Genomic DNA, 22,487 nt, shown 5'->3' with positions numbered 1-22,487 from the left:
AGTGGATCCAGGGTGTGGTCAATGCATAATTGCAGAGGAAGTGGTTCCAGCCACCTTGAAAGAGATGGTGATCCGACTGCTCTTGAAAAAGCCCACCCTGGACCCATTGGTTTGTGACAACTACCAACCGGTTGCAAACCCCACCTTTTTAGGGAATTTGACTAAGATGGTTGTGGCGCAGCAATTGCAAGAACTCTTGGATGAAACAGATAATCCTGACCCATCCCAGTCTGGGTTCAGGCCTGGTTATGGGACTAACTAGGTCTTGTTTGCCTTTATCGGGAGAAGGACAGGGGGAGTGCGACCCTGATTCTTACTTGATCTCTCAGCGGCTTTTGATACCATTGACCATGGTATTCTTCTGGGCCGACTTGGTGAGATGGGTATTGAAAGCACTGTTTTACAATGGTTCCGATCCTATCTCCAAGGTCACTCTCAGAGAATAGCATTGGGTGACTGTCTTTTGGGCCCCTGGCAGTTGTGCTTTAGGGTGCCGCAGGGTATCATCTTGTCCCCCATGCTATTTAACATCTATATGAAGCCATTGGGAGCAGTCATCGGGAGATTTGGGGCGAAGTGTCAGCAGTATGCTGATGATACCTAGATCTATTCCTCCATAAGATCTGAATTGGGAGAGGCCGTGCAAGCCCTGGACTGCTGCCTGGACTCGGTGGTAGGCTGGATGAGGGCCAATAAATTGAGTCTGAATCCTAGCAAGACGGAGGCACTGTGGGTTGGTGGTTCCTGAGTTTGGATAATTGGTCAGTTGCCTGCTTTGGATGGAGTTGTACTCCCTCTGAAAGAGCAGGTCCGTAGTCTGGGGGTGCTCTTGGATCCATCTTTGTTGCTAGAGGCCCAGGTGACTTCAGTGGCTAGGAGTGTCTTTTACCAGCTTCGGTTGGTGAGACAGCTGCAGCCGTTTCTGGACTGGGATAGCCTGACCACTGTTGTCCATGCACCGGTAACCTCCAGGCTGGATTACTGTAATGCACTCTATGTGGGGCTGCCCTTGAGGTTGGTCCGGAAGCTGCAGCTGGAGCAAAATGTGGCAGCGAGACTGCTCACTGCGGCAGGGTATCACCAACATGTCACCCCGCTGCTGAAATAATTGCACTGGCTGTCCATTTGCTACCGGGCCAAGTTCAGGGTTCTAGTCTTGGTGTACAAAGCCCTATACAGCTTGGGACCAGGATACCTGAAAGATAGTCTTATCCCTTATATACCGAGTCTATCACTGCGCTCAGTGAGGGCTTCCTGCAGATACCATCGTATCAGGAGGTTCGTTCTGCACAATATAGGAAATGGACCTTTAGTGTGGCAGCACTTATCCTGTGGAATTTCCTCCCTTTGAATATTAGGCAGGCACCATCTCTGATATCTTTTCAGCGCCTTTTGAAGACTTTCCTCTTTCAACAAGAATTTTAGGTAGAGACCTATCCCAGTCTGTGTCTGTGTTACAATTGCTTGTTAATATGTGTTTTTTAAATAATATGTTTTAACCCTTTTTTAAAAGATGTTTTTAAAGCTTTTTTTAAAAAAAATGTTTTTAACATTGTCTTGTTTTAATGTATTTTAAGGTCTGTTTTTATGATGTTTTAAAGTGTTTTTAGCATTTCTGTTTGCTGCCCTGTGCTCCTGCTGGGAGGAAGGGCGGGATATAAATCAAATAATAAATAAATAAATAAATAAATAAACATCTGAGCTGGGAGGAGGCTACTGACAGAGCCTCCCCCAAAATCTCAGTGATTGGGCAGAGATATAAGGAACCAGATGGTGCTTAAGGTATCCTGGATCCAGGTTGTTAAGGGCCTTGTAAATAAGTACAAGAACATTGAACTTGACTTGGTAACACATAGGCAGCCAGTGCAAGCTTTTAAGCACTGGAGTCATGTGCTGGGGGTAGTCTATCCCCCAACCAACAGTCTAACTGCCATGTTTTACACCAGCTTGAGCTTCCAGACCAGGCCCAAGGATAGCCTTACTATAAAAGGAGCTTGCTATTAGTATATCAAATATTGTTCAGTATGTAGCATAATAATTACTAATTAATTCATTACAAATTTTAAAATGAAATTTTACTATTTCACAATAATAGGTAACTCATTTGGTTTTGTAATTAGAGTTAGGTATCATTCCTGTTGCTTATTAAATCTTTTTGGTGCTCTTAATAAAGTTAATGGTTTAAAAATACCTGATTGTTATTTGATGATATTTTACCAATAATATGGCCATTCAACTGACCAAATATTTTTGGACCATACAAAAGCCCAGGCCTACCCCTGTAGCCAATGCCAGCTGAGGACAGCAATGTAGTGGCGAATTCAGAAGTGCAGGATGCCTTCATGATAGTCACATCACACCCGCTTCTAATATTATACCATAAAATGAGTGTTCAGTCTCTTACTTTATTTAGAGTCCTGTTGAGTGATGAACGCAGGATGAAGGTATGTCTTTGAGGTTCAGCAAGAAGAAGACAATGATAGCTCCCAGAAGACTTTTCTCAGCAGCTAACACACTCCCCATTTATTTATGTATTTATTTATTTATTTATTTATTTATGCTGATCAGCTCTCTGATTCCAAACTGTCACTATTACGATGCAGTCATATACTGGCAAATTTAGATTATGCAGCTAAAGGGGATTTGACATAGGAAACTGCCTTATATGGAGTCAGACCACTGGTCCATCTAGCTTAGTATCGTCCACACTGACTGATAGCAGTTCTGCAGGGTTTCGGGCAGCAGTCTGTTCCCAGCCCTACCTGGAGGGATTGAACCTGAGGCCTTCTGGATGCGAAGTAGATGCTTTACCAGTGACCTAGAGCCCAGCAATGAGACCTGCTTCAGGATGTTCTGATGCCGGATTCTGATACCCATTCTGTCTCCAGGGACTCAGCTAAAGGTCTTTAAATTTCCAGTACCACTGAGCAATGGCCCTCCCTCTCTTACACTCTGGCACAAGAAAACCTGTACCCCCCCCCAAAAAAACCCAGAACTTTTGTGGTTAGAAAAGTGACTAGAAAGTGCACTGGAAAGTGTGGGGTAACTGTGACATCAGGTGACGTCATGTAACAAATCCACGCAAACAAATTGGAATGAATGCTCAATAAACAGCAGTGCTGTATAGCCTCCATGCAAATTTTGTGCAAACCATTCAGGACGGATGCTCAATAAACAGGCCGATTTGCAGCCAAGCCCTCTACGTGATCTGCTAGTGTTCAGTGTGCTGTGCTTTTCTTTTTTGCAGACTGCATTCAATCATGGGAAACCCCCTCCATGATCTGAAATTATACAAATGAGTTGGAAGTGCTGCAAAATTAGTGAAATTAATTTTCTTTCATCTGGTGAAGTTGGGGAACTAGCTCTGCCTTTCTATGTGTCCTCAAATTGCCTACTCAACTTGTATTCTTGTAAATAAATAGATGACTACAAAGACACTATAAATCTTCGGTGCTTTTCCCTCTAAAGAAAATTTACCCTATAAAAGCTATTGCTTATGGAAGGGGACCACAAAACACTATATTTTCCCCCATCTCCAGCCCAGATACATAGTAAGAAGGATTGCAGTGTTTCTGAGAATTTTCTTTCCCATAGCCTGCATACATTTTATATCTCAAGCACTATAAGCTCAGAAAGAATGAACAACCCACACTGAAATCTCTGAAAAATGCCTACATGACTGCGTTCAAAAGGTGTCAGTTTACCAGCAATCCCCTTGAGGATGCTTCAAACCCCCACATGGAAAATGTTGGAGTCGCTTGGAGACTCTGGGAATCTTAATTTCCTTTGAAAATCAATGAGGCCAGTGCAAATAAAATGAAATAAAAGGAAAAATAAAATAAAATAAAATAAATGCAGGAATGGGGAAGGGAGGAGGGAAAAGGGTCTGGCAGTTGCGATTTATAGCTCCGTCTCCATCAAACCGGGCTAGCGTCTCATCTGTATGCAGTGCCAATTTCCCCTCTGGGCCCTCGCCGAGCAAATTTCAGCTGAAACTCATAAATAAGCCCTCTCCCTGCACCAGTTAAAGTTTTATTCATTGCTCATTTTGTGATATGCTGGAATTTTAAAAAAAAGTCCCTCCAGATTTATCTTTTATCTGAAATGTTAAAGATTAAAGCTTCAAATCACCAGTCCACCCCAAAAATAAATAAAATTTGGGGATTAATCTCTGACAGAGCTTCCTGGGGAACAACCCTGGAACTATATCCGAGCTCCATATTTGTTAATGAATTTATATTATTGATATTCACAGTTAAAGAAGAACTATTTCCCCCCAGACCCTCCTGGATCTAAGTTCACTAGGATGATCCAGAGGAACATCATCTTATAGCATCAGTTTCCTGGTGAAGAATGTGAGAGAGGTGTGGGGTGTTTTTGTGTTATGTGTGATGGGCACGGAGGAGCAGGCAAGCTCTTTCAAGCAACATCAGTTCACCCAAAAGCAAACATGCCCTTGGAGATACTGGGTGGTATTCAATGCCAGTCCTACTTAGAGCAAACCCCTTGATGTTAATAGACATGACTGACTGAGGAAGATTCATTTCAGTGAGTCTACTCAGAGTAGGAATCAGTTGATTACAAACCATTCTTTCCCTCTCCACCACCGCCATCCCAAAATGAGTCCTTTCTCTTCCTGGCCAGCTTCGAAACCATTAAAGTGGTATAGTGTGACTTAGTGTAGGATTTATGTCCAGGGAGCACCATGCTAAAGTCCCCCGGGACAGGTGCTCCATAATCTAATCTTGCCATGGGAATCAACTACACTAGTATGAAGGGGTGTGACTCAGTGGTAGAGAACATGCTTTGCATGCAGGAGGTCCCTGGTTCACTTCCTGGCATCTCCGAGCTGTGACAGACTCCTGCCCCAAACCCTAGAGAGCCGCTGCCTTTCAGGGGCATGGGGAATAGATTTCATTCGGTTCCCATTTAAAGGTGAACCTTCCTAATTTGCACTTTCTGACACACTACGTGAGCTGAAACACAACCATCCTGTGAAATTTGCATTTCCCCGAACTTTGCAATGCAGTTCTCTGGTGTGTACAAAAATGCACTTGCTTAGGTAAACTGTGCAAAGAAATACATATATTAATGAATATAACACATGAAAATGCATTATATTTGGAAAATTACTTGGGGTATAATTCAGCAAAGTTGCATACAAACATGCCTATATTCAGAGAAGTTATTTATTCATTTATTTATTTATTTTAAAATATTTCTATCCCGCCCTTCTCCCCTATAACACGGCACTCAGGGCAGCTTACAAAAATAAAATCAAGCACGTACATAATAAAATTGTAAACAGTAAAATCACAAAAACATTAAAATAAATTAAAATACATAAAATACAATTAAAATACATAGAATACTCTCTCTCTCTCTCTCTCTCTCTCTCTCTCTCTCTCTCTCTCTCGGGAGTGGTACTAAAGGGACTACAAAGGTAAAAATTAACATAGAAGGCATAAAATCAGTGTCAGGCTCTACCCTCAGTCCCTCCCAAAGGCTCTCCGGAGCAAGATCGTTTTCAGAAGTCTCCAGAAAACCATCAAGGAGGGAACAGAGCAGGCTTCTTGGGGTAGGGTATTCCAAAGCTTGGGGGCCACAGCTGAAAAGGCTCTCTCCCATGTGCCTGTCACTCTAACATCTTTTATTCCAGGCACACAGAGGAGACCAGAGGCAGATGATCCCGGGCAGGTACATATGGGCGTAAGCGGTCCCTTAGGTATATTGGTCCAAGGCCATTTAGGGCTTTAAAGGTCAGAACCAGCACTTTGAATTGGGCCTGGAAACAAATTGGGAGCCAGTGGAGTCGATAAATCACAGGGGTGATATGCTCCCTGTGCCGTGCTCCAGTTAACATTCTGGCTGCTGCATTTTGAACCAACTGCAATTTCCAAACCATTTTCAAAGGCAGCTCCACATAGAGTGTGTTACAGTAATCAAGCCTCAATGTCACCAATGCATGTGTCACTGTGGCCAAGTCAACTGCCTCCAGGAACAGACGCAGCTGGTAGACAAGTTTGAGTTGGCCAAAATCACTCCAGACTACCACAGCAACCTGATATTCAAGCAGCAGGGCAGGATCCAGGAGGACTCCCAAACTGCGGACCTACTCCTTCAAGGGGAGTGCAACCCCATCCAGAACAGGTTGCAACCCCATCCCTGGTGCAGTTTTTCCCTTGACCAGCAGTACTTCTGTCTTGTCTGGATTAAGTTTCAGTTTGTGTTGAGCCTCTGCTCACCCATGAGGGCTTGGGAGAGGGAAGACATGAGCTTCAGACTCCCCAGCTGCCAGGAGGCGCGGAAGACACAGCAGTGGTGGAGTCTCAACAAGACCTTGGGAGGGAGTGTGAGGCTGAGTTTGGGTCAATTCCCACAGATGGCACGATATCTGAAGAAGAGAGCGCGCCACCCCGAGACAGATCAGAGGAGCTGTCGGAGGTTGCCTCTGAGCATGCGTTAACTCCCTCTTCACCAAGCGGCTTGAGGGAGCCTCCAAGTGCGTCTCCACCCCCGACCTAGAGCCTGTTGCTAAGGAGCCGGTTCTTTCGGATGAGCCGCTGGAGGCATGCCCCCCATCACCCCACTCGTGACGCCATGAGAAACGGACAGGACAGAGGTCGGACTTGCGCAGGAGTCAGAGATTACGATCAAAGACTTTCCCTACTTAAGACTGCAGCTTTCCGGTTTAATCTGCTGAGTCAACTTCCTTCACACGTTGCAGGGCATGTCGAGTGTAGTTAGGGAATTCTAGTGAGCTAGCGTAGAGATTCTTAGGAAGCGCACTGCTTTTGATGTATCCATTACTTTAATAAAACAAGAGTTAATTGCACCTGTGTCTCAGCCTTGTGGATCCCACTCTGAACAGGACAGTTTGTTAGCCCACATCCAGCCCTTCACAGCCTCTAGGCACCGGTTTAGGATGAGCACTCCCTCCCTGCAATCAGGTGGTAGGGAGAGATACAGCTGAGTGTCATCAGCATATTGATGACATTGTACTCCATCTCCTGATGACCTCTCCCAGCAGTTTCATATAAATGTTAAAGAGCATGGGAGTCAGAATGGAATCTTGCGGTTGTTGACGTGTGTGTGTTGTTGCGTGAAACAGCATACATTATGTTGGAGTTAAGTTGAGCAAGAAACTTCTTCAGAGCATTAGAGCATGTTAAGAGTCTTTTATTAAGACATTATGGCCAAAGGCTTAAGAGTAAATACATGTAGAGTTTCTTCACCCCCCTTCTGGTACATCTCTCGTCAAAGGTAAACACAGAAGAGAACCTCTCAGTTCAGAGGCAATACACAGAAGACCAGCCTCACAGTTCAGAGGCAATATTCAGAAGACACAACTTAGACTCTGTTAGAACTTTCCCAGTTGCTATCTCACATTACCATGACAACCGCTGGCCTTGGATGTCTGCTCACTCTCAGTCCAAGAGATAACAGTTACTTCTCCAAACTTGCAGGCTTTATGGAAAACAACTAGAGACAGTAATGCCTATGGGTCACAGCCCAACAGCGGTACCCCACAGGACAACAGCCAGGGGGTCGAGCAGTAGTCTCCCAGCACCACTTTCTGGGTCCTGCCCATCAGGTAGGACCAGAGCCACCGTAAAACCGTGCCTCCCAATCCCATCCCAGCTAGACGGCCCAGAAGGATACCATGGTCGATCGTATCAAAGGCCACTGAGAGATCCAGCAGCACCAACAGGGATGCAATCCCCCTCTCTGATGCCCAGCATAGGTCATCAAGCAGGGTGACCAAGGCAGTCTCTGTCCCATGACCGGGCCTGAAGCCCTATTGAAAAGGGTCTAGATAGTCCAATTCGTCCAGGAAAACTTGGAGCTGAGCAGCCACTACCCTCTCAATCACCTTGCCCAGAAAGGGGAGATTAGAGACTGGGTGGAAGTTGTTAAGATCTGCAGGGTCTAACAAAGGCTTTTTTAACAAAGGTCTTATCACAGCCTCCTTCAACAATGTTGGCATAGAACCTTCCCTTAAGGAGTTGTTAATTAAATATGCCAACCAGTCAGCCACCCCCCCTGGCAGATTTGATTAACCAGGATAGGCAAGGGTCAAGGGAACAAGTAGTGCCCCTCGATTCTCCCAGAATCTTGTCCACATCCTCAGGCTTTACAAGCTGAAATGTATCCATAGAAAAATGACCAGAGGAAGCTTCGGGGACATCTGGCACAACTGTAGTTAATGAGGAGTCCAAGTCAGTCCAAATGCGAGCAATTTTATCTGCAAAGTGCCTCACAAACATGTCACAGCGAGCGACTGAGGGCTCGAGTCTAATGCTGGGCCAGAGCCCATAAGACCCTGGACCACCCAGAAAAGCATCACTGGATGACACTGAGCAGACGCAATGGTGGCAGAGAAGTGCACTTTCTTCGCTGCCATCACTGCCACATGATAGGCTTGAAAATGAGCTCTAGCCTGTGTTCATTCGGAAATGGTCTGAGTTTTTCTCCATCATCGCTCTAGCCATCACGCCTGCTGTTTGGCACTTTGGAGCACTTTGGAGCAATAGTGTCTACCGCCTGGGTCACATCCGTATTCCAGAGATTGACCAGGGCTTCAGCAGTATTGCCAGCCATGCTGGGAATATTCCCCAGAGTGTTCAGGAAACCATCTGGATCCATGAGTCCCAAGGGGCAGACCATCTTAATCAGCCCTTCCCCCTGCAAAGGTTACCGGGGGCACAAAGTCTAAATCTTGTCAGGTGGTGATCTGTCCATGACAACGGAGTCATTAAGAACCCCTCCACCCTCAGATCACCTTCTTCCTGTCCCAAACAGAACACAAGATCAAGTATGTGTCCTGCCACATGCGTTGGTCCACATGATATTAGAGACAGCCCCATGGTTGTCATGGCAGCCATGCAGTCCTGAGCTGGACCTAGGAGTCTAACCTTGGCATTTACGTTGAAGTCAACCAGGACCATCAACCTGGGGAATTGCAACACCAATGCCGAGACCAGCTCCACCAGTTCAGGGAGGGAGACTGTTGGGCAGTGGGGTGGACGGTACACCAACAGAATCCCCACTCTGTCTCCCTGACAGGATACCTGACAGGGGAGATAGATTCCCTGCAGACAATTGTGAACCCATCTCCCCATCCCCTGGATCTAGGCTGCTGGAGTGCCACAAAACCTGGTGGGCAGAGCTGGGAGAGACCTACTCCACCTTGGTCATTTAGCCAGGTTTCGGTAATACAAGCAAGGTCAGCGCATTCATCCAGAATTAAGTCCTGAATTGAAGTGGTTTTCTTAGTCACTGACCTTGCATTCATCAGCAGGACAGTAAGATCCAGGGAGTTCCCAGCATAGCTACCAGTGTCCCGAGGGTTGGAAGGGGGACCAGAAGGGATGCAAGCACGAAGATGTCATATATCCCTTCCCCTGTAATGGCCAGTCTGCCTCCCACCGCTATTACGTCCCCTGCCCAGTATTACCTCAATGGCGGGCCCCTGGCTACTCCTATCCCGGCACATGTTAAAAGAAGCCTGACACTGGGGGGAGGGAAGCCTTGGCTAGAGGTGGTTCTTACGAAGGGGAGTTCTCTTCCCCACCCTCTGGCAGTTGTCTTCTTCCTTGTTAGCCCCAACTGGCTTCAGCTGACACCCAGGCCTTGTAGGGGGTAGCAGTTGACACCTGAGGAAGCCTGCAGATGGAGTTTTGCAGGAGGCAACAGCAGCAAGGTGTAGGTTCTGCTGGATTTCTCTCACCTTCCTCAGGGCTTGCCTTGGCCAGAGGTGGCTCTTATGAATGGGAGATCTCTTCCCCACCCTCTGGCAGTATTTGCACTAAAATGTTGGTGGATTTTCTGGAGGACTTTTTTTGGGGGGGGGGTAAACCATAAACTCAGATGGGTGGCAGTTAGAAAAGGGAGACTTGAAAGCGAAGGCAGGCAGAGGGGAAGAAGAGCAGCAGAGGAGTGGAGAAGACCTGCGGCTCAATGGCTGCTGAGCACCTGCTTTGCATGCAGAAGGCCCCAGGGTCACTCCCTAGCATCTCCAGGTAGGGCTGGGTGCAGCGGAGGATGGCCCGTTAGGGCATATGGAGCACTGCCCCATCATCCTCAGTCTGCTCTCAGCCAGCCCCCAACCTGCCTGTCTTCTTTCTTTCAACCAGTCAGAGGGTGGCTGTGCCTATGATTGACTCTGGCTCCACCTACTGTTGGCCTCCCTGCCTTTTACCCTACCAGTCCCAATGAACACCAGCCACCACTGTCTGGGAGACAGCCCTGCCTGTAACCCTGGAGAGCCACTGTCAGTCCATGTAGAGAATACTGAGGTAGATGGACGAATTGTCTGACTCAGGATGAGGCAGCTTCCTGTGTTCCTAGAAGCCATGGAGGAAGAGGATAAATGGGTAGACACTCAGATCAGCCTTCAGCCACTGAGGAACAGTGAAACTCAACCAGTGCCCAGGAACAACGGACTGGGGGGGGGGCACGGAAGCAACTGTGACTGGTATAACTTCAGAAACACTGTGCTTTGTAACTATCTGTGCTTTAGAGTTTTGAGTTATTAGTATTTGGTTCAAGTTGTTATGCTTGCTATGTAGGTAATATTGTTACTTACTGAAAATCCAGAAGATGAAGCAATATATTTTATATAGTTGGGTCCAGAGAGATTGCTAACCTACTTTCTGTTTGCTTAGTTTCTTTTATAGACAGGCTTTTATATAGAAGGATTTTTAACACATATTTCTTAAGCGTTTGAGATCTTTTAAATGACTTTTTTATTTGCAAGTTTAACAATAAAAGGAAACAGAAAACTAAGGAAAATGAATAAAAATAAATAAAAATTTGAAGATACAAAAGAAGAAAAAATATATGGCTTTTACTAATAACAACCATAAACCACCATCAGTTTACATTATGAATACCGTACCCATCAGTAGATGCATCATGGGTAGGGATGGGGTTTGCTGCATGGTTCTGATCTGCTAAAATTCTGACAGTCTGTTGTTTAATCCCAATCCACCATTTTTTTATTCCCGCTTGCTCTCTCATTTGCCTATTTGATCTGCTGTGCACATTTTTGGGTGATTCGATCCACGGTTTTGGGTTTTTTTCTGGTGGCGCAAATTTTGTAGTTATCAACATCAGGAGCCATGGAGGTCTCAAGGTATTATAATGTATGTCTGTATATGCATTGTTTGTTCATCTATTCTTTACCAAAGAAGGGCGGATCCCAAAGGACCCTCTCGGAAGAGAGGAACAGTTTCCCATTCCTCTCACACATAGGTCACCATTAGCGACAGATACAAAAGGCAAGCCACAAAGCTGGAAATCGCTTGCTACATTGCAGAAGCATCTTTGCATGTATCAGCCTTGTGAAAACTCCAATCAATGTGCTCTCCGTATTTAATAATAAAGAGGAGGTCAATCAGAATTCTGTATTGGCCAATAGGAGCATATTGTAAGCAAACAAGCAAAACAAAATGGACCCACTTGAGGTAGTGATGGACAGCTGGTGCCATCCTGACTACAATTGGACAGACTGAATTCAGACTTTTCAATCTAGTCAGTTACCTCTAAAGAGCTCTGGTAATTGCAACAAGTGCTTTCTGGATTCCAAGGCAAAAGAGGTTACCCGAATGGAGCCAAATAGTGTCAGGTTTATGAACAGGTTGTCCTTTACCCTTAGGACAATCTAGATTCAAAACTGGCTTCACTGGGAACATTTTTGTAAAATACTAAGTTTGCTAAAATTTGGGGAAGTGAATGAGAGCAGCATGAGAGCAGAGAAAAACAGGGCTAAAGGATGAACGCAGGAGGCTTCACAGCCTGGGTATTTGCAAGTACGATGAAATGCGGTTTTAAACTGGCTAATTGAAGCTGCTTTTCCTTGTTAGCTTGGCAAGCAGTTGATTGACAAGTGACGAAGTTCACAAGGGAATGAAATCTGGCTTCTTAATGGAAATGCACCATTTATGGACCATTATGAAAATAACCCAACGTAAAATGGGGGGAATGTTTGAAAGGATAAATCCATGCTGATTACAGCCACAGCCTGCAGCAAGTAATAGGTGCTGGTCTGAAAGAATGGTGAACTGTCGAGTTCAGCTGGAATCCGGTGCCAGGTCCAATTTGGCAGATATTCTCCCCCGTCCCTAATCATGGGTTAAGCATATAAATTAATATAGGTTCTCCAGTTATCCAAATAGATATCTACTCAAAATTGATTCTATACGAAATATGTTCAAATGTAGCCAGGGCAGTGAGGCCTTCAGTCCATTGCGTAATAGATGATGGGTATTTATTAGCTCTGTGCTCCATGTTCAGCCAAGCCCTGAGCCTCTGGGCCTCTTTGGAGGCATTTAAGTCTCAGCTGAATCATGTTCAGACAGCCACAGATTGCTACGGGTTGGGCTGGATGACCCAGAGCAATTCATGGCTATCAAGAAGCAGGACAGGAAGAAGAGGCAGAGAGAGCAGGTAAATCCAGGGCCAGTGCTATCATTAGGCCAACTAGGCAGCCGCCTAGGGAGCGGACCTCAGAGGGGCACAGTACTGACCTTTAAGGGGCACAGTTTTATACAGATTAGTTTTTTTAACCCTTGGAAAAATATGCAACTAAAATAAATTGAGCAGTTTCAAGTTTTGTGCTTTTCATTTTTTCTACAAGACATCTGTTTTTGAAAATTGAAGTTAGCAATTTGGGGGTGTGTGCAAGTAGTTAGCCTTGCCTAGGGTGCAAAATAGCCTGGCACTGGCACTGGGTAAACCGCATGAAGAATCCAAGAGCTACCTCCAATCCCCAGCTAAATAAAGTTTCAATCAATCAAGACTTTTTTATTCCGACAGGCTTTTGGGATAGAAGGTGTTTAGGATTGGGCTTTACAAGGCTTGTTTTATTGTCTTATATTATTATTTGTATTATTTTAAATTGTTTTTAGATTTGTAAGTGCCTTTTAAGGTTGTGCATAGTTTAATTGTATTTTAATTGTATGTTTTTCTATGTTTTTAACTACATGTAGTTCTATTTGTAAGCCGCCCTGAGTTCCAGTTTGGAAAAAGGGCGGGGTAAAAAAAAATAATAATAAAGTTTCAATTCAATCAATCAAGCTGAGTCTTCCAGGAGAAAGTAGACCTAACTTCCTGCCTGCTTGCTGCCTCCCCCAACCCCAGCAGGATCAATCCCTCTGCAATTCTGCATGGTAAGGGGGATGCTGTGCAAGTGGATTTCCTAAAGGAAAGTGGCTTGCTCAGCATCACCAGTGTAGAACAGCCCCCCACTGATCAGCTGCTTAGCAGAGGGGTCAACTCTGCATGGTGCGGATGATGTTCCACAAGCGGCTTTTCTTTGGGACAGCCATTTGCAGAGCTTCATCAGTGCAGGATCGCCCCCTTTGCTGATCAGCTGTTCAGCAAAGGGGCTGATTCTGCATGGTGTGGGTGATGTTCTGCAAAAGGCTTTCCTTTAGGAAAACCATTTGCAGAGCATCACCAGCACAGGATTGCCCCCTCTGTTGATCAGCTGTTCAGCAAAGGGGCTGATTCTGCATGGTGTGGGTGATGTTCTGCAAAAGGCTTTCCTTTAGGAAAACCATTTGCAGAGCATCACCAGCACAGGATTGCCCCCTCTGTTGATCAGCTGTTCAGCAAAGGGGCTGATTCTGCATGGTGTGGGTGATGTTCTGCAAAAGGCTTTCCTTTAGGAAAACCATTTGCAGAGCATCACCAGCACAGGATTGCCCCCTCTGTTGATCAGCTGTTCAGCAAAGGGGCTGATTCTGCATGGTGTGGGTGATGTTCTGCAAAAGGCTTTCCTTTAGGAAAACCATTTGCAGAGCATCACCAGCACAGGATTGCCCCCTCTGTTGATCAGCTGTTAAGCAGAGGGGACAATTCTGCAGGTTGCTGTAATGCCTTCCCCCCCCCCCCAATCACTGCCTCCATGGAGCATCTTGCAGAATTGACCCCTGTCTCGCTCGTGGGGAGGAGAAGGAGACTAGCAATGGGCTCCATTTCTGCAGAAGTCACATTTGCCATCAGGTTATTCATTCTTTCTAATATTCTCTATCTTTGCAGAGAGAATTTTGAAGTTGCAACTCTCTGTGCCTGGTTTCCAATTGGTTTTTTTCCTCCCGATTCAATCTTTTAAAAATTCACTGTGCAATTATCAATAGTGTGAGTGATACTTCTATCAATCTACTTGAGGCACACTCTCCCGCACACAGTGAGCCAAAGGGCTTCCTTTGCAGGGAAGAGGAGGAGGAGCAGGTGGCGAGCAGCAGCAGCCCTGGACATCGCATGGCGATCAGCAACTTGGGATCTTCCACTTGCAACAAGCTGCTAGCGGCAATGGGACAGAGGAATGACAGCCCCCTCCAGCAATAAAGGCCCCCCACTGCGGCTGCAGCTGCCTGCCCAAGATGCTCCCTCTGGACACTTTTGGAGAGAGAGAGACAAATTGCTGTTGCTGCTGCTGCTGCCACTTCACTGCAGTCTCTTCCACCCCCATCTTGACTGAACAGAGTTCCTCTCCCCTTTGCCAACCCATCTATGCCCTCATGTGAACTTTAGCCGCCCGGGGGCTCTGGCTTAGGGAGCCACCCTGAGCACCTGGCTGAGAACATGATTTGAAGCCAGAGAGGCAAGAGGAGAAGACAGCATGCAAGCAAGAGGCGAGTCACACAACTCACTAGGGAAATGCAGAGTGATTTTTTTAAACAACATTTTTATTTTTAAAAAAAATTTATTGATAAAGGGGAAGGGAACAGGGATGTGTGTACAGTGGTAAGGTGCAGGAGCTGCATTTGGCTTGCCCTCCTAGACCTCACGGCTTTTCATTCATCAGACATGCCTCTTTTTGATGGTATTTGTGTGCTGTGTAGCCTGTAGCCTGCGATTCCTCTTCTCAGTTAAGTATTGTGTTTGGGTTCAAGGAGATACGTGGCCGAAATAAATCACAGGATTTGTCTGGGGAGGTGTAGGAATAAAAACATTATATCAAATGATTAATGCCAGCTGGATAATTGGTAATTGATAAGGTGAAGAAAGTGAAGGAGGGGGTGCATTTTTTAAAAAGCAGCGATTGGTTCGCAAGTAGTGAGCAGTTTGCAATGCAGAAAATGGTGTCACCCCAGCTCTGTTATGTTTTTGTTCTGGTAAGAAGGAGTGGCATTTCCCTGAAGTTTAGCTGGCACAGATTATTTTACCAGGTGCTGTCGGCCTATTCTTTGACTGAAATGCAATGGCAGTTACTCTTAAATAACTGTGCATAGGATTTAACATCTCCCCGCTGAAATAATTTGAACTACCTCTTATGCTCCCACACAGATTCAAGGGTTCTTCACTTTTCTCTTAAGCCTAAAGCTATTTAGAGTCCTTGTATGTAACTGCACCTCGCCTAAGCTTGTACCATTGCCCCAGCAGCAAAACAGGAAGACTTAAAGAGGAAACTCCCACCAGAGATTTATTTCAGGATTAGGGATAAATCAGGGTAAAAAAGAACAGAGTTCCACAGCAGAAGGAAGTTATGCTTTTTATTGACTGCACATTTCTATGTGAGTATATATGAGCATACATAGTCTGGCCAAAGCCAGTAAATGAATAAGTCAGCATTAATAATGCAACACAAAACCAAAGGTTATTATATAAATACAATCTATTCTTATACAGTCTAGATATCTTAACACAGATAGAAAAAATGACAATTTAAATCTCACTCACAGGGGCTCAGATAGGACTCAGCAATTAGGCAAACGAGCAGCAGTATGGCCAGTCCATGAGGACTGATAAAAAAAACTGCATTTGTGATCTTTCTTTTATAGTCTCTCATCTAGGTAATCTGATCTGGAATCGCATCACCTTTCCGTTCTCATGGTACTTTCTCACAGACAGTTCTCAGGCATTCTCACAGGTATTTCTCACAGACAGATATTCTTCCCAGTCTCTTCAATGTTTATGTTTAAGCCCAGACTTGTTGATTTAAGAGCTATAATCCGGCTGTACGCCCAGACTTCCTGGAGGGGGAGAATGGGTACAGCAACACTTGTCTTTTCAAAGTACATTTTACAACTCTGAGGGGGGCAAAACACTCTAACTATATAGGCTTGTATGTGCATACATTATTTAAATGGGCCTAATAGACCCCAATGGGAGGTAGCGCTGTGACTGTCCCAGAGCAGCAAAGTTGTTGTGGAATATGTGTGTGTATGCCTAATAGTTTCCTCTCCTACCCTGTCAACAGTAGGTGAGTGAGCCAAGAGCTGCTTCGCAGTCCAATCGTAAACATGATAGCTCTGAAGTAACTCCCTCTTGAGTGACACCCTGCGTTAGTCATACTCAGAATAGAGGGAGAGACTCCGGAAGATGAGCCATGCAAGTAAGGAGGAGCACAACTCTGTTGTGGAGACCTGGCTGCCAGGGGGCAGCGAGGGCAGCTGGATGGGAGAGAGAGAGAGACACTCTGGAGTCAAGAAGGGGCAATTATCTGCCTAATCTGTCTGCACAGGAAATCATTACAGATTTCAGAATAAAGAGACTCATGAATATATTAAATATATTTTCCCCCTCAATATTGGATTCAAAGATTTCGGTACTGCTATACGCGGATGACCTTGCCTTAATTTCCCTCACACAAATAGGCATGAGGAGACTTTTAAGAACCCTGGGTTCCTATTGCATGAAGGAGCACTTAACAATCAATTACTCTCAGAGCTTGGAAAAGTTACTTTTTTTGAACTACAACTTCCATCAGCCCCAGCCAGCTTGGCCACTGGATTGGGCTGATGGGAGTTGTAGTTCAAAAAAGTAACTTTTCCAAGCTCTGATTACTCTAAGACGGTAGTTGTAGTTTTTGGTCAACAACCTAAACTCCATCTATGGAAACTAAATGGTAGACTTATTCATCAACAGCACCATTTTACCTATCTGGGCCTTACTTTTACTTCCACCCTTTCATGGAATTTACACGTTGCAACAGCTAAACTAAAAGCCTCCAATTCCATTCATTCGCTGTTGCGTTTTTTTAAATTTAAGGGAGGCAGCTTGGCACTGAGATCTGGGGTCTCAAAGCCTCTTTGTCTCAAGAAAGTCCAAAATGCCTTCCTTCGAAGGGTCTTGGCAGTCCCTCGTGGAACGCCAATTTCCTTCTTGAGGATTGAGACTGACTTATATTCTTTAGTAGCCCTGGCCCATGTTGCCCTTGCCTCCTTTTGGCTAAGATTAACTACCATGGATCTTTCTCGGCTGCCTAAAAAAATGCCTCCATGAGCAACTACAAAATCCGTTGCAATCTACCTGGTTAATTAGAATTAAATCAATCCTTGCTTTTTATGGGATAAGCATTGAGTCCCCTCCCTCTTTTGTAACCCCACGAGCCAAAAGGATACTGAGGGATAGAATACTTTTTTATGCCAAACAATGGGATTTGCATGCTTCCACCCAGTCTTCCTTTTCCTGCTGGTTCCCTAAGTTTAAAACCACCTTTAATATGGAGCCCTATTTCTCCTTCTTAGAAGTTCCTTGTTTGAGAAGAGTGTTTATAGCTATCCGCTTTCAAACCATGTCCTCTGCACTTCTTGAAGGAAGATATGCAAATATACCGATCCATCTTCGGTACTGTATATGTAATTTGGGTGAGATAGAGGATATTACTCATTACTTGCTGAGGTGTCCCCTTTATAATGATCTGCGGTCCAAGTTTTTTACTCCTATTATCCATCTTCTTGAGAACAGGTCCATTCTGGAAAGAGTTTGTGTTCTCTTAGTGGGCACAGATAATTTTGTTGTGAGGCAAGTGGCTAATTTTGCTTTTGCTGCGGCAAAAATCAGGATTAAGTTTCAAAAACAGGCAAGGTCTTCAGATAAATCTTAACTGGTCTGACCTGGGCCCTGTGTCCAAGGGAGTATGATGTAATTTTACTCGCTGTCCTTAGTTTTAAACTGTTTCTTATGTACTGTGCTTTTTAATTCATAATTTTTTAATATCTGTATTCTATTTTTTTATGTTTTCTATTTGGATTTTATACTTTGTACCCTATATATGACCCTGCGGTGGCCTATGGCCCTAAGCAATAAACTTGACTTGACTTGACTTGATATTAATTATTGATAATTCTCTGCAAAGCAAACAAAAATTATTGGAGGAGATCAGAAAAATTATAAGATAGTGGAGGAAAAGGGAATTGAATTGTTAACAACCACGGGGGGGACAAAATTAAAACTTCAAAAAGGAGAGGATTCTATCCCTAGAGGAGATGCAAAATCTCATTTCCTCACTCCTCTCCCTGCTAATTAAACAGCCCTGACCCCAAACATATTCGGGAGTGAATCTAAGGTGAGACAGGGGGGTGGTTCTGAGGTCAATCCAGGGCGGGTTGGCTTGGTGACCCTCTGGATTGGAGACACAAGGGGGGTAGGGGGGGTAGTATCTATCCTTCCAGGCCCGAAGTAATAGCAACCATAAGGGCTCACAAAGTCCACTTTTGTTGTCTTACTGTTAACCCCCATACTACCAGCATATAATTTGAAAGCACATGAACACCTGCAAATATCAATGATTTCATTAGTACAAAATTAATACAGATAACAACTTCAGACCAGAATGAATATATTACTGATCAAGCCCACATCACACATCTCAATGACACATTCTCAGCGTTAGACCTCAAATATGTATCTGTATTGGACAGTGCCTTCCTGTATAAATGTTGTAGAGTCCAATAGACTTGAAATAATTTTTGCTGAATCAACCTTAAATTCAGGGAATTAGAATTAGAATAAGGAAAGATTCCATATAGATTTTAAAGCAATGTCCCGTTGTTTAGGCAGTATAATACATCCTAATTCCCTATTCCACACTTCTCTGAGTTCCTGAATGTCTATCTTGCAAAGATCCATTAAACACTTATAAACAACTGTTATAGGTTTAGCTTTCTGTAAGGATCCAAACATTCCCTCCAACAGGAGATGCCAAAGCACTCAGAGCAGATGGGCCATGGACAGATAATAGCAAATATTGTAACTAAAGATATTGCCATTCTGCAGTCATCAGTAACTTATATTTAAGCTGTAAAATAGAAAATGATGAAAATTCTCCATCGGAGCCTATCAGCTGATCCAATGTATACATCCCACAACCAATTTCTTCCACAAAAAAGGCTGCCTCTCCATCTTCATATCTGGATTACCCCGCAAAGTTAATTTAAAATGAGCATATGAGTCACATGTGACTGGCGAGGCACTATACACTATGCCTCTCTAGTTGCTAAAATTAAAGGTGGTATCAGTGCTTTCTTTTTATTATACATAGATACTAGGCATCCAAAGAGGGGTGTTAAATAAGCCATTTCTAACATTACCAAAACTGGAGTATTCATAGAAGGAGAAACTTGCCAATCATTTGTGCATGCTGACAATCATGCCTCATGATATAAGCTAATATCTGGAAAATTAAAACCACCTTCTAATATTGGCAGCTGAATTCTCTTAAGTGAAAAGTGTGGTGGAGAATTCTCCCAAATAAACTTCCTGAGCATCCCATTAATATTCTGAAAATATATTTGGGGAATATGTAACAAAATACCATGAAGTATATACATCATCCGTGGCAGAATATTCATCTTAAGTGTATTAACCTTAGCCCAAATACTAAATTTAGTAACATACATCTATCGAAATCACTGGAAACCTCCTTTATCAATTTATTTAAATTCAATTTAATCATTTGAGAAATATCTCTTGGAACCAGAATACCTAAGACCTCTGGGCACCAACAAAACCACCAATTTGTTTGGGATCTTGAAGATCCATGGATTTTATGGTAACATCAATCATTTCCCACCATATGAGTTGAGACAACCATATTGTAAGCTCCCTTTATCCCAGTCCACTTCAATGGTGGTTACAGGCAATGACCAGCCACAACGTGGTGACTCCCCCAACTCACAGTTATGCTGTTCTCAGCATCTGATGATCCCAATTCATGCAGTGAGGATGCACTCCAAAAATGCACTACAAAAATAAAAATAAAAATTAGCATAAACTCACAAGAGTTGCTTTGACTATGTGATGCAAGTCAAGAGGGGAAATTTTAGAAGTAAATGGCTTCTGTTGATTGAATGAATGAAAACCAGATATAATTACTATGGATATTGACCAATATAATAGCTTCTCCACATGGTACAAGTGTCAGAACTGTATTGGTTATTTGTTACTGACTATGGCACAAACTGAGCCAGACTAACATTGACAAAAGGCTGCTCTGGATCATCCAGTCTCTCCACCAGGCTAACACCTTGCAGGTACGGCTTGGCCCGCAGGGTACTCTTTCTCGATCAAGTGAGATCAAGAGAGGAGTAAAGCAAGGTTGCATTTTGGCCCCTTTTTTATTCAATTTTTATATTAATTACATTATTCCAGAGCTGGCTTCCCCCTCCTTTTTCCTGCCATTGGCTGGGAACCGCAAGATCTCGTCCCTGCTTACGCCGACAACCTGGTTTTACTCTCTCTGAATAATATCGGCCTAAAAAGGATGCTTACCAGACTGGGGAATTTTTGTAAAGAGCAGCATCTGACCATTAACCATTTCAAAACCAAGATCACGATTTTTGGCTTAGAAGAGTCCCAAGTCAACTTGGTCTTTGAATGGACACAAATTGGAACAGGCGCACTCATTTAAATATCTGGGCATGCACTTTAGCGAGAAACTCTCATGGAAACACCATCTGGTGGCAACCAAACTCTCTTGCTCCAGGTCAATCGGCCAAATTAGAAGTTTCTTTTACACCAGAGGTGGGCAACTAAATAACCCCGTGCTCAAAATCTACTTGGCAAAAATTCTTCCCCAAATCCTTTATGGGGCCGAACTGTGGGGGGAGTCGGCAAAGCAGGCAGTGGAAGTCCTCCAAAATAAGTTCATGCACCAGATTTTGGGGTTGCCTCAGGGGGTTCTGGCAGCCCATCTGAGAGCGGAGCTTGGTTTACCCTCCCTTGCAGCAAGAATAGACCTAGCATATTTCAGATTTTGGCGGAAACTACTTAGGCTGGACGAATGCTCTTTACCCAAACTCTGTTGGACGGAGCAATAAGACGTGGGGATGGGCGCGTATGATCCAAGTAAAACTAGAGATCTATAATCTCTCCATGGGGAAATAACTGAGCCTTAGCAAGCAGGCGCTCAGAAACTGGGTCTTTGATCATGATGCGAGCCAAGATCGGGCAGTAATTGCAGTAGCTCCTTTCTCCCCCTGGTTCCCCCTAGTCAAACTCAATCACGCTAGACCCTTTTATTTTGAAGTTCTGATGCAAGCCCACCTCTGTAGGGTGTTCACGGAACTTAGGTTCCAACTGATGCCCTCAGCCTTTTTGGACGGGAGATACCTGGGCATCCCGGTCAAGGATCGGAGATGCATCTTTGGATGCAACTGGTTAGAAGACATCATCCACTACTTGCTATTTTGCCCCCTATACGAGGATCACAGAAGGAAATTTCTAGCTTACTATATCCGTCTGTTTATGCACGCAGGGAAAAGCTCCCGAGGCATGATTGTCGAGCTACTGGCTGACAGCAGTAAACAAATAACAGTTGCAGCAGCCAACTTTGCCTTGGCTGCTAGGAAATTACGGGCGAACCACATTAAGACCTATAATATCTTGTGATCATTTTAATCTTGTATAAACTTTTTAGCTTTTTGATGTTTACTTGTGTTATGTTGTATTTTGCAAAGGCCTATGGCTACACGCAATAAAGTTTTTGTACTTTTGTACTGACTATGAGTATGGATGTATATGTATATAATGACACATACACAGAGAGATTTGGTATTAAGATTTATTATTTAATGTATAAATAGGACATTATGCTTTCAGTACTTGATGTGTTGGAAGTTAAAAATTTAGTTAAGCAATGTACTTTTAGGGGGAGTTTTAAATAATTTTTGTTTGTTTTTATTAATGTTTTGTAAATTACAAAGATATTGATAGAGCCGAATTAAAATAACACAGGATAGTTTTCTTTGAAAAGACCAAAATATTATAATGAAATACCTTAAGTTACAACATCTCTTAATCACTATGAAACTAAGATTTCACAACTCTAATTTAAGCAGGTTAAGAGTGGCCTTCAGTGGTGTGGTGGAGCTGAAGTTCTGAAGCTGTTGTCACTACTTGCAAGAAGAGGCTATCACATGGCAAAGAATGATTTCAGTTTGCATGGTCCACTAGTAATTTTAATCTGATGTGTACATTTCCCATGATAAGGTGATTCCCTGGTTTCTTGTCCCAAGATGCCAAACTGAGTTCCATAGGTCCTGTCCAGTTCATGTAATGACTTTGCATGCTATTGCTAGAAAATGATTAGTCAAGGAATATTCCTGGAAGGGCAAGCATGAGATTTTTAACCATAATACTGTGGATTGCCTCAAATACGGTCTCTCAAAAGTTAATAACCGGGGATCAGGGCCACTGCAGATTAGGTTGTCTGTGCTGTGGCACCTTCTCCAACATTTATTGGAGGGCAATTT

Source organism: Rhineura floridana, chromosome 3 (assembly GCF_030035675.1).
Source record: "Rhineura floridana isolate rRhiFlo1 chromosome 3, rRhiFlo1.hap2, whole genome shotgun sequence".
NCBI classification, from domain to species: Eukaryota; Metazoa; Chordata; class Lepidosauria; order Squamata; family Rhineuridae; genus Rhineura; species Rhineura floridana.
The sequence above is the reverse complement of the archived record's forward strand: the minus strand, read 5'-3'. Positions refer to the sequence as shown.